The sequence below is a fragment of the Bidens hawaiensis genome, unplaced genomic scaffold (assembly GCF_021521415.1).
Source record: "Bidens hawaiensis isolate Kalapana, Puna unplaced genomic scaffold, B.hawaiensis_p1.1 tig00036827_1, whole genome shotgun sequence".
Taxonomy (NCBI): Eukaryota; Viridiplantae; Streptophyta; class Magnoliopsida; order Asterales; family Asteraceae; genus Bidens; species Bidens hawaiensis.
In genome coordinates, this window is record NW_027505444.1 from 83748 (window position 1) to 98115 (window position 14368).

The 14368-nt window shown below is 35.8% G+C and overlaps 1 pseudogene; it reads left to right on the forward strand.

Annotated features, from left to right (window-relative positions):
* Positions 1 to 628: 628 nt before the first annotated feature.
* LOC143613217 (ethylene-responsive transcription factor ERF017 pseudogene) lies at positions 629 to 13653 on the forward strand (annotated as a pseudogene).
* The last annotated feature ends 715 nt before the right edge of the window (positions 13654 to 14368 follow it).

A 14368-nucleotide genomic window follows, 5' to 3' on the forward strand; every position in this document is an offset into this window, starting at 1 on the left:
AAGCTCCCTCTTTCCTACATCAACCATAAACAAAACAGCAAGATCTCGGATACAACTAGCGGGCATCCGAGTAAGAACTTTTGTAATGAGATCCCTGGCATCCAAGCTGCTGCTAGTCTTTAGAAATTCTTCAGTAAGAGTGTCCCGACAAGCTTTATCTATCTCGATTTGAGCCTCAATTCGCCTCCTGATGGCAGCCTTGTATCTGGATTCTGATGATGATGATGATGACGAGAAATCCATTATTAACTAAAAATAATAATTTAAAATTATGTGGGTATATGAGTTTCACAAATGGGGTGTAGATATATATAACCAAAATGCTCACAGACGAACAGTAACTGTAATAAAATAACAAAAGGGTGTCCCGCGCTTGGGAAACGCAACAATTTGTCTTATGTGTTTTTGTTTAATCTAGAGATTAATTGCATTTATATCACCTGTCAGAAGTAATTGATCACAATTAAAGTCACCTGTCAAAAATGCCGCGAAAAATATTATGGTAATGATAGCCTACATTTAAGTTAATCTATATCTTACTAGATCTTACTATATCTTACTATAAATCTAACTTAACTACATTAAGTTTTGTTATTCAATCACACTAACACCTTCCACTCCTGTAAAAATGAATTCTTCCCAGACAACCGTGAAGGCCGTCGTGAAAAAAATGATGGACTTTCAGAAAGAAAGAGACGATGCTCTATTGAAGACACTGGAAGCGATCAGGTCAAGACTTGCTTTGGAAAAAACAACCACCTTCAACGAACTGTTGTGGGTAGACGACATTGAGTTTCGATCCATGGTTGCTGAGTATCAGGAACAACAGTCTGAGTGCTACGACTCAGTGTGTGAGACCCTGGTTGACACCATAACTACTGTGTCAACCAACATGATTGTTAAGGAGATGGGGCGGAGTCTGTGGACAAGGCGGAGTGATGGTGATGTTACCTTTGCTGTGCTTGGTTTTTTTTGTGATGTATTGTAATTAATGGTACTTTTTGTATGGAATCTTTTGATGAATGGTAAATATATATTATCTTAAAATGCTTTCTTAACATGTTTTATGTATTGTAATTAAGGGTACTTTTTGTGATGCATCTTTTGATGAATGGTTAATATGGATTAATGGTTCTCATCTTTCTTTGTTAAAAATCTGTGTAATCAATTAGGTTAAAATATGTAATATAATTGTTCGAAGGAGTCTGTTACGCTTGCAACGCGCTACTGTACAAAAGACATATAAATATATCCTTAAACGGTAATAAAAAGCATGTGTACAAGTACAACAACTCCTTTCTATATATATACTTATATATCTAGTTTTGTTTTCAATAAAAACTCGTTGTTCACCATGGAAGAAAACTCATCGAGGACCACCACATCCAGTAACAGAAGCAATCGATCTCAGGTTTATTGTTTTTGTGGAGTTGAAGCCATTCAAAGAACATCAAGCACCACCAAAAATCCAGGTCGGAGGTTCTACAATTGTGCATCTCAGGTTAGTGAAATTGCAAATAAAGTTGGAATTCATCTCAGGTTACAATTGTTGACCATAGACCCTATATTTTTTTCAACTTTTAGGGCAAAAAATGTGATTTCCTTATACGGTCTGATTGTGCTTCGTCCACAAGATCTGATATGTGCACAATATGTACAAACATAATTCCTATCTTGATAAGGGCAAATAAGTCATTAGAGGATCAACTTGCAAGGAGTGTAGCTTCAAGGATTGAATCAGAAAAAAAAGTGAAGTTATTGTATTTTATTTGCTTTTTGTTGTTTTTAGGGCTTTTAATTAGTTTTGTAATTAAAATCTAAGAAACTTTGTTATGATTTTAGACCAGCTATTATGATGTATTTTTATGTTTTTGAACGCAATTAAAGGCTTAATGAGTAGTTTAGTTTGAGTGTTTCCGTAGTTTACTTCATTAAAAGGAGGTTATAATAATATTTCAATAAAAAGAGGTTATTATCAAAAATCAATAAAAATATGTCCCTCCTGAGTTTCGAACCCGCGATATGTGCAATCTATGTTTAATCACAAGCGCCTCAACCGTTTGAGCTACACCCTGAGAACGTAATAGAACCTCTTCTAATATTTATATAACAAAATTTAGAAGTTTAAAATTTTCATTTTTACCAGCCAATAAAAAAATTAAGTTATCTTCTGGAAGATTCACAAATCAATTAGTATTGACCAAATAAAATCTCACAATCTCACCAAACCCTAATAAATGATCTACTAGTGTATTTATTGAACTCTCATCAATCTCAATCCTACCAAGCAGCTTCATTAATCTCAGGTGAGTACCAAATATTTTTGCTTTTAGTCAGTTACATTTATTGGCGTTAATTAGTATATATATATATATATCGTTGATGACACAGTTAATAAAAAAATTCTTGGAAGATGGATAAGTTGTGGATGTCAGTAGGCGATAGGTGTAGTAAAGCATATAGAGATGGTGTTGAAGCATTTATACATTTTGCAGTTCGTAATTGAGAGGAGACATCACCACCAATTTCTGTTTCATGTCCATGTGTTAAGTGTGTGAACCACGTATCTCTTAGTGTAGATGAGGTAGAACTTCACCTGTACAGGTTTGGAATTGATAAGATTTATACTACTTGGATAAAACATGGAGAAGCCGACACCAACATTCCAACTAATTATGTTAATAATATTGGGTTTGTCGACACCAACATTCCAACTAATTATGATAATGTTGACACCAACATTCCAACAGATGCCTGTGAAACTGTAGAAATGGTAAATGCTACAAAAGACAATTTCAAAGGCGACAAGAAGTATCAACAGTTTCTACAACTACTTGTTGACGCTGAGAAGCCCCTATATAAAGGATTTCTTGACTTCACCAAGTTGTCTGCATTAGTACAACTACTCAACTTGAAGAGCAAGCACGGGGTATCTCATAAGTTCGTTGATGAACTTCTGAAATTGTTGAAAAAGATGCTACCTGCAGATAACGAAATGGTAAATAAAATGTATGAGGGCAAAAGGATGATGAAGGCAATGGGCTCAGGATACGAAAAGATACATGTGTGTATCAATGAATGCATTATTTACTATAAGGATTACAAGGATTTGGAAGCATGTCCAGTTTGTAACAAGTCAAGGTGGAAGAGAAGACTAACAAAACTTACATAAACACGCCCGCTAAGGTACTGTGGTACTTTCCCATTATTCCACGATTCAAGCACCTCTTTCAATCAAAGACCACAGCAGAGAATTTAACATGGCACGCCACGAGTATCAATAAACCCGGTGTTTTACGCCACCCATCAGATTCACCAGGATGGAAAGCCATAGATGACAGGTACTCCGATACCATCGGAAGCGATCCAAGAAATCTCCGTCTAGGGATTTGCACTGACGGGGTCGACGTACATAGAGGCAACAGAAACCACAGTGTCTGGCCTGTTTTAGCAGTCATTTACAACCTTCCACCTTGGATGTGTATGAAAAGAAAATTCATCATGCTTTCCTTATTAATATCCGGAGTGCCAGGAAACAATATTGATGTGTTTTTATAGCCTTTAATTGACGATCTAGCATATTTATTTGAGGTCGGGGAGCCAACATATGATGCATATAAACAAGAAATGTTTACACTACGTGCAGTTGTGTTATGGACGATTAATGATTACCCTGCTCTTGGTACACTATGTGGTTGCCCTTACAGTGGATTCAAAGGTTGTGTGGTGTGTCGGGGCGACACTCAGTGTGTTCGACTTTATCACACAAAGAAGCAGAGTTATGTTGACCACAGAAGGTATTTATCACATGACCACCCTTTCAGAAAACAAACAAAGACGTTCAACGGAAAAGAGGAGATGAGAACCGCTAAAGAGCTTATGACAGGAGAAGAGATATACGACGAGGTCAAAAACATTAACAATGAATGGGGAAAGGGATCTGAATTGGGAGTAAGAGGAAAAGGGATAGCTATTGGAAGAAGTTCAACATATGGTACCAACGGCTCAGCTATTGGAAGTATTTACCTGTCCAACATTGTATTGATTTGATGCATGTTGAAAAGAATGTGGCAGAAAGTATTGTCGGGACGTTGCTGAACATTCCCGGTAGGACAAAAGATGGATTGGCAGCTAGAAAGGATTTGGAGTTTTTAGGGATTAAAAAGGAGTTGCACCCGAAAGCAAAAGGCAACAATACAGAACTGCCTGTAGCGTGCTTCACATTATCAGCGCAAGAAAAAGACATGTTTCTTGAAACACTGTATAAACTGAAGGCTCCACTAGGGTATTGTTCTAACTTCTCTAGTTTGGTGAATCTTAAAGAAAGGAAGCTGCAAGGCCTTAAATCACATGATTATCACATGTTTATGCAACAGTTTCTGCCCCTTGCAATACGGTCCATCATGCCAGAACCAATGAGAAATGCTATAATTAGGCTTTGTTTTTTTTCAAGTCAATTTGTAGCAAAGAAATCATTGTAGAAGAGCTTGATAAGATGCAGGAAGAGCAAATAGTTACACTGTGCCTGCTGGAGAAGTACTTTCCGCCATCATTTTTTGATGTCATGGTTCACTTAACCGTGCACCTTGTTAGAGAGATAAAATTATGTGGGCCACCATGCTTTCGTTGGATGTATCCCTTTGAAAGGTGTATGAAGGTTATCAAAGGGCATGTGCGAAACAAAACTTATCCAAAAGGGTGCATTGCTGAGGAGAACATTGCGGAAGAAACAATCGAGTTTATGAGCGAATACCAAAAAAACATCAAGAGTACTGTTGGTATTCCACATGATAAGCATGATGATGATTGGGAGACAGTTCCTGTGACAGGCGTTAAATCAGTTGAAGTTTCTCCTGATATTATCAAGAGAGCACATTTCTATGTGCTGCAGAATACGCCTGAAATGGCGCCGTATATTGAGTAAGTATAACTAACATATATACTCTAAATTATATATATATATATAGGGTGCAGATACTGTACGCTATGCCTTAACGTACGGTAGTTACGCGAGACGTTCAAAGGTAAAAAACAAAGCTAAAAACCTAAAACGCTAAGCAAACGCACCCAAAATTTATATATATATATATATATATACATATATATATATATATTAATTCTCAATATATTATACTCTTACTTGCAGACAACACAAGACCTCTTTGAAAAAACAAATGCCTGGTAAACGACAAGCATTGCTGGAGAAGGAGCATACTTTAAAGTTTGGTGACTGGTTACGCGACAAGGTAGATCAATTTATTAAGTCTTCTCTAATTTTTAAAATTCTTTTATACTTTCTGCAATGTAGGTGAAGAATCTAATCCTTGTAATGAAATTCAGGTTGAAAGAGAGCTAGCGAGCTCCCCAGGTTCTGTATCGGAAACCGTAAAGTGGATTGCACATGGAGCACACCACAACGTTTACAAATACGACTCGTACGACATCAACGGTTTTGAATTTCGTACAAAATCTCATGATGGTAGAGTTTACCAGAATAGCGTGGTTGGTGTAGAGGCGGATGACATGCACATCAAAAAAGACGTGGTGACATATGGACAAAACTTTTATTTTGGGGTTTTGCAAGAGATATGAGTCCTAGATTATCATACTAAAAGAATTCCGGTCTTTATGTGCCAATGGGTTGACCGTAAACATGTCAAACATGATATTCTTGGTTACACGTCGGTCGACCTAAACAAGTTTGGCCACAAGGATGATCCGTTCATATTGGCCTCTCAAGTACACCAGGTGTTTTATGTTCAAGATCAGCTGGATAGAAAAAAGCATGTTGTCCTCATGACTCCACCCCAGAATTATAGGCATTCGTATGACGAGGTCAATGAGGATTTTAGTACGGTAACTTTCCCTCATGAGGGTAATACATTGCCACTTGTACAACCAAATCAACTGCTTCGTAATGAGTCCCCGGATGATTACTGGCGGCCCGGGAATAAGACTACAACTATTCGTAATGGAGATTGACGCCGATGTCGGGGTTGTCGACCCAGCAGTTGTGTTCGTTCGGCTAGTTAGATGTAAATAATGTTTTAATATAGTTGTGATACATGATATCTTCCTTCTTTACTTTGTACTTATTAATTCAAACTAAAGAAATATTGGTTGTTTTTAATACTATTACTACTTATACGTACAGGCCGGTTTGTTGAATTCATTTCATCTTCTGGCTATTTTGGTCAATTGGTGTCAAGTTCAAACATACATAATGTTACATTGATAAAAGTCACAGTTGACTTGTAGTGTGCCATAGTAAGATCAATAAAGTCATTACATTCATAACTGACTCGTGCTATATCAAAGTTACATTAATACAAAGGAAGCCCAAAAATGCATCATTTCTCGTCTGATGGCTTTGTTTCTTGCACAACCGCTATTTGGTTATGTTTCAACATACTTTTCAACAGCTGGTTTCCTGCAAAACATTATCAACTCATTTTATATAAAAAAAAAACCATTATGCCCTTCTTTTCACTAACCTGCATACCAAAATTGTACCCTCCAGACTTTGAAGAAGCCTTTGAACAAATAAAATTCAGTTTTGAAAAATCCTTTCCAAACTCAATGCCATCACCAGTAACCTTAGATTTAAGATTTGGTGATGGCATTGAGTTTTGGAAAGGATTTTATCAAAATCTAACATCTTTGGGAAGTTTAAGATCTGTGGAAACCTTAGATATTTTTTGCTTGGCCAAGTTTGGAATTCACATAACATATATAAAAGTGTAATAAATTTCAGTCACCAGTTTTATTGCAGTCATTAAAGTCTCTGCTGTTATATTTATGTAATAATAGTTGGTTGTCGAGTGTATAGCTGCATACTATTACTACCTGTCAAAATGTGCATCACACGCTATATACGCTTTTTTAATACTTGTCAGAAAATCTTTGAAATATATTTATGTAATAATAGCCTACATTCAAGTTAATTAAAATAAAAAAAACTAGTTTATCTTACTAGATACGCTACAAATATATTAGTTGGTCTATTTTGTTATTCACTCACACTAACTTCTATTTTAAAGTTATTTATAAAAAATCAACATAAACTACGCTTAAAAACGCAACAAATATATTATTTGGCTTACTAATTTATGTTTACGAATTTGTGTTGGTAACGTGTCGGTTTTTTTGATTCTACATATGATAATTTGTTGTATTGACATTGACGGGTTTATTTCTTTTATTTAGTTTCGATGTCGTAACTTGATACAGATTAACTTCGCGCTGACTTGCAACGAGTTTATGGTTTAACGTTTTTACTTATGTTTTTTCGTTAGATATAACAGTTAATAATTATAACAAAATTCACATAACATAATACCAAAATATAATAACAATAATATGTACATTAATATATAGAAAACAAATTACATAAACTAGCTAACTCCTAGCATCCGATTCCAATTCGGACTCTACATCGGAGTCTGGAATCTCCGAATCTTCATCCGAATCTTCATCGGAGCTGTCTGCAGTATGAGAGGGCATGATCCTCTCCCACATGCCATCCGAGGTGTAGGTGGAGTCCTTAAGCCTACGGAGGCGAAGGTTCACCTTCTTATGGAATCTCACATAAGCGGACACCATCCCGAAGTGCGGCAAGTCTTCCAAGTCGATGTACGCCACCTCTATACCCGGCACTACCATTTGAGCGCTGAAATAATCAATCGTGGTGTACCCAAGCCACCTAACCATTCGGTTAAGTTGTCGGTACGAGAAGGTTTGAGGGTCGACATTGTCAATATACCTCACAGGTTGGTTCCTCCGGAAGGCGCCGAATAAAAGTGGAACCATATGGTGAAAAATGTGGGGTTGTCGTAGTAGTTGGGGGCTTGAGCACCCTGTTCACGTTCTCCCCATGCTGCAGCCATTGTGATCGGAAATTATAATCGGAAATTATAATCGGATTGTGATTGAGATAGTGATTGTGATTGTGATTGTGACTGGTATTTATCACCATCGGAAACCGCCGGTACATCTCCCTGACAATTTGAATTTGGCGGCACAAGAAACTGTAAAGACAATGATGACGTCGCAGTCGTCAAATCAACGTGTGGCCATTAATGACGATTGGACACGCTTAAAATATTATTGTGTTACCATTTATAACTTATAGCCACACATAATGAGTGTATCCGTGACAATAAAAAACTTACAAAAAATAAAACTAAGATATTCTTTGGTCACACAACCTCAAATAAGTGGCCATTAATTACATTTGGACACACTAAAACATCCTTTAAGTGTGACAATTTATAACTTATAGCAACACATAATAACTATATCCGTGACAATAAAAAACTTATATAAACAAAACTAAGATACTCTTTAGTCACACAACCTAAAATAGGTGGACACACTAATACATCCTTTAACTGTGACAATTTATAACTTATAGCCACACATAATAACAATATCCGTGACAATAAAGAACTTATAAAAAACAAAACTAAGATACTCTTTAGTCACACAACCTAGAATACGTGGCCATTAATAATATTTGGACACACTAAAACATCTTTTAACTGTGACAATGTCTAACTTATAGCCACACATAAAAGTGTATCCGTGACAATAAAAAACTTATAAAAAACAAAACTAAGATACTCTTTGGTCACACAACCTAGAATACGTGGCCATTAATAATATTTGGACACACTAAAACATCCTATAAGTGTGACAATTAATTGCTTATAGCCACACATAAAAGTGTATCCGTGACAATAAAAAACTTATAAAAAGCAAAACTAAGATACTCTTTGGTCACACAACCTAGTATAAGTGGCCATTAATTCCATTTAGACACACTTAAAAATATCTTAGTGTGACCATTTATTACTTATAGCCACAAATAGTATGTGTTTCCGTGACAATAAAAAACTTATGAAAAATAAAAGTAAACTACTCTTTGGTCACACGACGTCGTGTAAGTGGCCATATATGTTAATCGTTTTAGCCACATAACTAATAAACACAATGGTTGTTCGTCAATTTTCGCCACTTTATTAAAAATGTGGCTAGAAAATGTGACATTAGGTCACACAACGTAATATAAGTGGCTATATCTTTTACCTTTTAGACACATCTCTTATCAAAACAGTAGCCGTTTGTCAAATTTGGCCACACTTTCAAAACATGTGGCTAGTTAAATGTCACAGTTTGTGGCTAATGCATGTGTTTTTGGTCACATGTATTAAAGATCAAACAAACTATGACTGTAGGTCACATTTCGCCACACGTTTTTATAAAGTGGCTAGTTTTTGTCACAGTTTTGTTCAAAGTGTGGCGAAAAGTACTTGACTAGGTATACAATGGTCACGTGAAGAATAATATGCGTGGCCAAAACATTCTGGAAGGTTTTCCAACATGGTCAAAGACCTTTTAGCCACACATTTAAGCTGAAGTGTGGCAAATCTCCCAGACCACATGTGTGGCCAAAGGTCGATATTCACGTAGTGATAGCAGTTGGTTTCAACGGTCAAATTGTAGAATGTTTCAAAATTCGTGCCATACCAACGTTACGTACAAAACGCTGGTTACAAAAAACACCAAAACGCGTGCGCGGGGGGGGGGGGGGGGGTTGTGTCCCCGATATTTTGGCCCAAAACGCCGCTATCAATGCTCGATTATGGATGGTCTAATTATATATAAATAGGAAGATTCTCAGCGCATTGTGCCAGGTTGATGTTATTGACAATCGTACTCGTACACCTTATCAAATCATGTAGTGCGTCTTCGAGTCGAGGTGAATTCGATCGATGGTGGGTTACGAAACCAGTAATACCCCCAACCCTTTCCCAAAAAAAACTTTGTTTACACAAAAATTCAACAAATTAAGATAACAAACACATGCGTTGGGATTACGAACCAATGACACTTCGGTTGGCATCAGGTTATGGGGCAAAAAATAAAGCAAACCATATCCACGCCCAAATACAACAATTTAATATATTTAAAATACAAAAAAATTGCGGTGAACAAAAAAAACACGCATGTTGCAGTTGCAAACTGATACGAATTCATTGATTCTGGAATTGAGGGACAAAAAAAAGTGAAAAAAAGCCCTGCGCGCTATGTTTGCAAACTAACGTGAATTCATTCAAAATCGACATTTTCGGCACCAAATCGTACACAGAAAACCATGTGTTATGGTGGTGAACTGACACTAGTTCCATTGGTATCAGGTTACGACACCGAATTTAAAGTAATACGTTAATTCGTCCAACTCCAAATACAACAAATTAACATATTACATAAAGTAGATCGTGACGAAAACAAAAAAAAACACGCGTTGTGGCCATTATCTGACGCGAATTCGTCCAAAGTCGATGGAAGAAAAAAAAACTCACGGAGAAAAACCTTAGGTTGCGACTGCGAGCTGACGCGAATTGGCCGAAATCATTTGATGATATCAACGGTAAAAAAAACCGTATTTACTACGGCGAACCGACGTAAATATAAATTCGAAAAACAAATTAAAAACAAATAAAAAAGTCGACCAACCACGTGAGGCCATGTGGACTAATCACGTTGTTGAATCGTCAAACTTCTTAATTATTATATATAATACTCCATCCGTCACATTAAAAGTGTCCATTTTTCTTTTTTATTTATCCAACTACAAATGTCCACTTTCAAAATTAATTAGCCAATTTCCATGTTTACCCTTAAACACACACAACTAGCATTAATAAATAATATTGATGGACCCAATTTTCTAATGGTATTATTGTTATCTAGTTAAGCAAAAAAAATGCAATTATTTAATTTACCTTATACTTTGTCTTTTTCAAATCATGACACTTTTAATGGGACGGATGTAGTAATATTTAAGAAGTTTGGCGGGGCAACCACGTGATTGGTCTACGTGACCTCATGTGGTTGATCAGCCTTTTTATTTTCTTTCAATTTGTCTCTCGTTTTTAATAAAATATGGGCTTTTATTTTATCGTTGTGACCGTCAAATGAATCCGGCCAAATTCGTGTCAGTTCGTGGTCGCAACCTATTCGTATAATTTCTTAAGTGCAACATGCGTGTTTTTTGTCTTCGCCACATTTTTTTTTATATTTTAAATATGTTAATTGTTGTAGTTGGGTGTTGACGAATGTATGGTTTGCTTTATTTTGGGCTTCATAACCAGATACCAACCGAAGTGTCATCGGTTCGTAATCGCAGCGCGTGTTTTGTTATGTTAATTTGTTGTATTTTTGCTTAACAAAGTTATTTTTTTTTTATTTATTAACTTATTATTTTTTTGGGGGGAGGGGGGGGGGGGGTGGGTTAGTATTAATGGTTACGTAATCCAACACCAATCGAATTCACCTTGATTATCAAACGCAATACACGATTTGATAAATTGTAAGAGTGCGGCTGTCAATAACATTAACCTAGCACAACGCACCGTGAATCTTCTTAGTTTGGTTATAACAATAATTTTATTAAAATAATAAAGTTTGTTTGATTGATTGTTATAAAATAGTTAATATCATTTTACTTGTTATTAAGTTTTCATTGATCTTCACGTCTATTACCAATGACATAACTTTTACTTTTAAATTGGGGTTTTATTATAGTGACGAAACAAAAAGTTTTCACTTGGCCGTAACAACAATTTTTTATATTCTTTACCATACACCAATAAAAATTTTCTATATCAATATATCAGAAAGTAAAAATGACTTGAGTTTAAGTAACGATCTTCAAATAACATATCAAGAAATTATTTATATATAACACAAAAAGGTTTTCTGAATAAAAAAGTAATTGCTACTTACTAAACTAGTAAACGAATAAGAAAGTAACATTAAAACCTTTATTGAACCGCTTGTTGAAGGTGGTGTTGGACCCGCGCGTTTCACGGCGGGATTGTTAATCCGAATGATTGCTTAACCACACCCATTCCTTACGACGCGTTAACATAAAAAATTAGACCGAAATGTAAAATGTAGAAAATGTTAACTAATTCAACTTAGGACTAGTGCGTTGTGACGGGGTCATTAAACGAGAAAAGTGTAGGGGTTAGAAATGAAAAATGTTTTGTGACATAATTGTATGAAATGAAAAATGTAAGGATTAAAAGTGATAGATGAAAAGTATAAGGTTACAAGTTAAAAAAAATGAAAAAAGAATAAAAAAATCTAAAATATTCACATAGCACCATGTACAAACTCTTATGCACATCAAGGTTAATAAATGTATATATAAAGTATAATTATCATTCTTTAGAATATTTAAAATTATGAAATGATTCATTACGAAAATGACTTTCACTCGTTATCTTTATTTTGATTTCGTCTCACATTTAGTATTTTATACTAACATATTTTATATTTTCAGCTAAGCCACTTATATGCCCTGTAGATGAAGACATTTTTATCATTTGTCCCGTCTTATAGTTATAGGTAAGATCTCAGTTATAACAATAACAATAATAATATAATAACAATAATAATAATTTTAGTTTAAATAAAATCTAGATTTTACATGTATCTCAAAACAATCCATGACATGTTATGGTAATCCTCTTTTAATTAAAGACGTAGATATAGGTGACTCCTAACTTACAAAGGTATTTATACTGGGGTTTTAACACAAACGATAAAAGTAAGGCTATGTGTAGTGGAGGACTACAAATTAGAACGATTTTTGATATGTGATGCCACGTCAGCAGAGAACAATTTTCATTTAGGTTGTAGTGGTTTTGTAGTCTTATAGCATATATATGTATATGTATGTGTGTGTATATATATATATATATTACACACACATACTTAATATAATAATATTAAACCCAAAAACACAGAAGACGACAAATACATGTCATTACTCTTATCACCGAGGGCGGCGTTCTCGCCCACGTTGCCCATAAGTCGCGTAAATTATCGCCCACAACACCTTGTCTAATGTAGCATGGTAAAGAGACTTTTAACGGTCTCTTGTTGAAAAATAATGCTTTTGAGGTTGGGATGGTACTTAGAGTACTTGGATGTGAAGTCTGAAATTGACTACTAGAGTGAGAATTTATTTAGTAAAAACAAAAGTGGTGGTTCTTTAGTAATGATGTCACCGCGTAACCCTAAACACAAATCGAATTTGTGTTGTTTCAATATGCCACCTGGCATCGAAAGAGGAAATGGGGAAAATGGGTGTCGGAAATCCGGCTACCCAACAGCCGCGAAAGAATCTGGTTAGGCTCCTACGATTCACCCGAAAAAGCCGCCCGAGCTTTCGATGCCGCCCTCTTTTGTCTAAGAGGAAACAATGCCAACTTCAACTTCCCACATCAACCTCCAAACATTCCTGGAGGCACTGACCTTCACCCTTCTGAGATACAAGCTGCCGCTGCTCGCTTCGCAAACTCCTACATTCTTTCATCCTCATCAGCACACGAGTTGCATGATCAAGACCCCGAAGTTTCGGATAATCAACACGCTTCCACCTCCACGGATGTTGTGTCATCTCCGTCCTCGTTTCCCATGGATGCTGGTGATCATGTAAACCACATTCCAGATTATGGGATATTTCCAGGGTTTGATGACTATTTCATGCCGCTTCAGCCGCCATTGGTTGATTACGGGGAAGAGGTTTATGATCAAGGGGTTTGCTCAGAGGATCCATCCTTCCTGTGGAGTTTTTAAAATATTTATATGTATATAACATAAGAATGCAGCAGGTGCTTTTTGTATGTGCATTTGCATGGGTAGGTCATAAACATTTTGAGATGGATAGAGCGAGATTGAGTCGTTATAAGTATAGATATATGATTGTTGCCTTGTGTTCCTTATTCAGCAACGCAATGACATAACTCTATTTTGAAGAGCTAGAAATCAGATTTTGTTTTTCAAAATACAAAAAAAAAAATAGCAAGAAAAGAAAAGGGTTTAAATGTTTTTGGGAGAGATAATAAAAGCTTTTGGTTTCTAAACGATCTGTTATTTGAAATAATGGATCCTATGAAGTGTATAGATCCTATAAGTGATTGTCCAGTGATTTTGAGGATTCGAACGTGTGTCGTCATTCCAAACGATTGATTCTGATTGAATATGCTAGGATCCGTCATTTGCAATGACATATCCGATGTCAAAAAGCATGTATATCAAACCAAAGCATGTTTTACATGCTTGAGTTAAGATTCAATATATCATTTTAACTGGCGAATTCTAGCATATCAAACCAGTTCCGTTTTTTGGAATGGCAGGACACGTTTGAAACTTCTAATTCACCAAACAATTGCTGACAACATCTGGATACTTCTTAGGATATGTCATTTCAGATGGCGGATCGTCAAGAAGCCAAAACTTTTATTCCCTCTCCTTGAAATCATTTAAACTCTTCTTTTTCTTCTACTTTTTT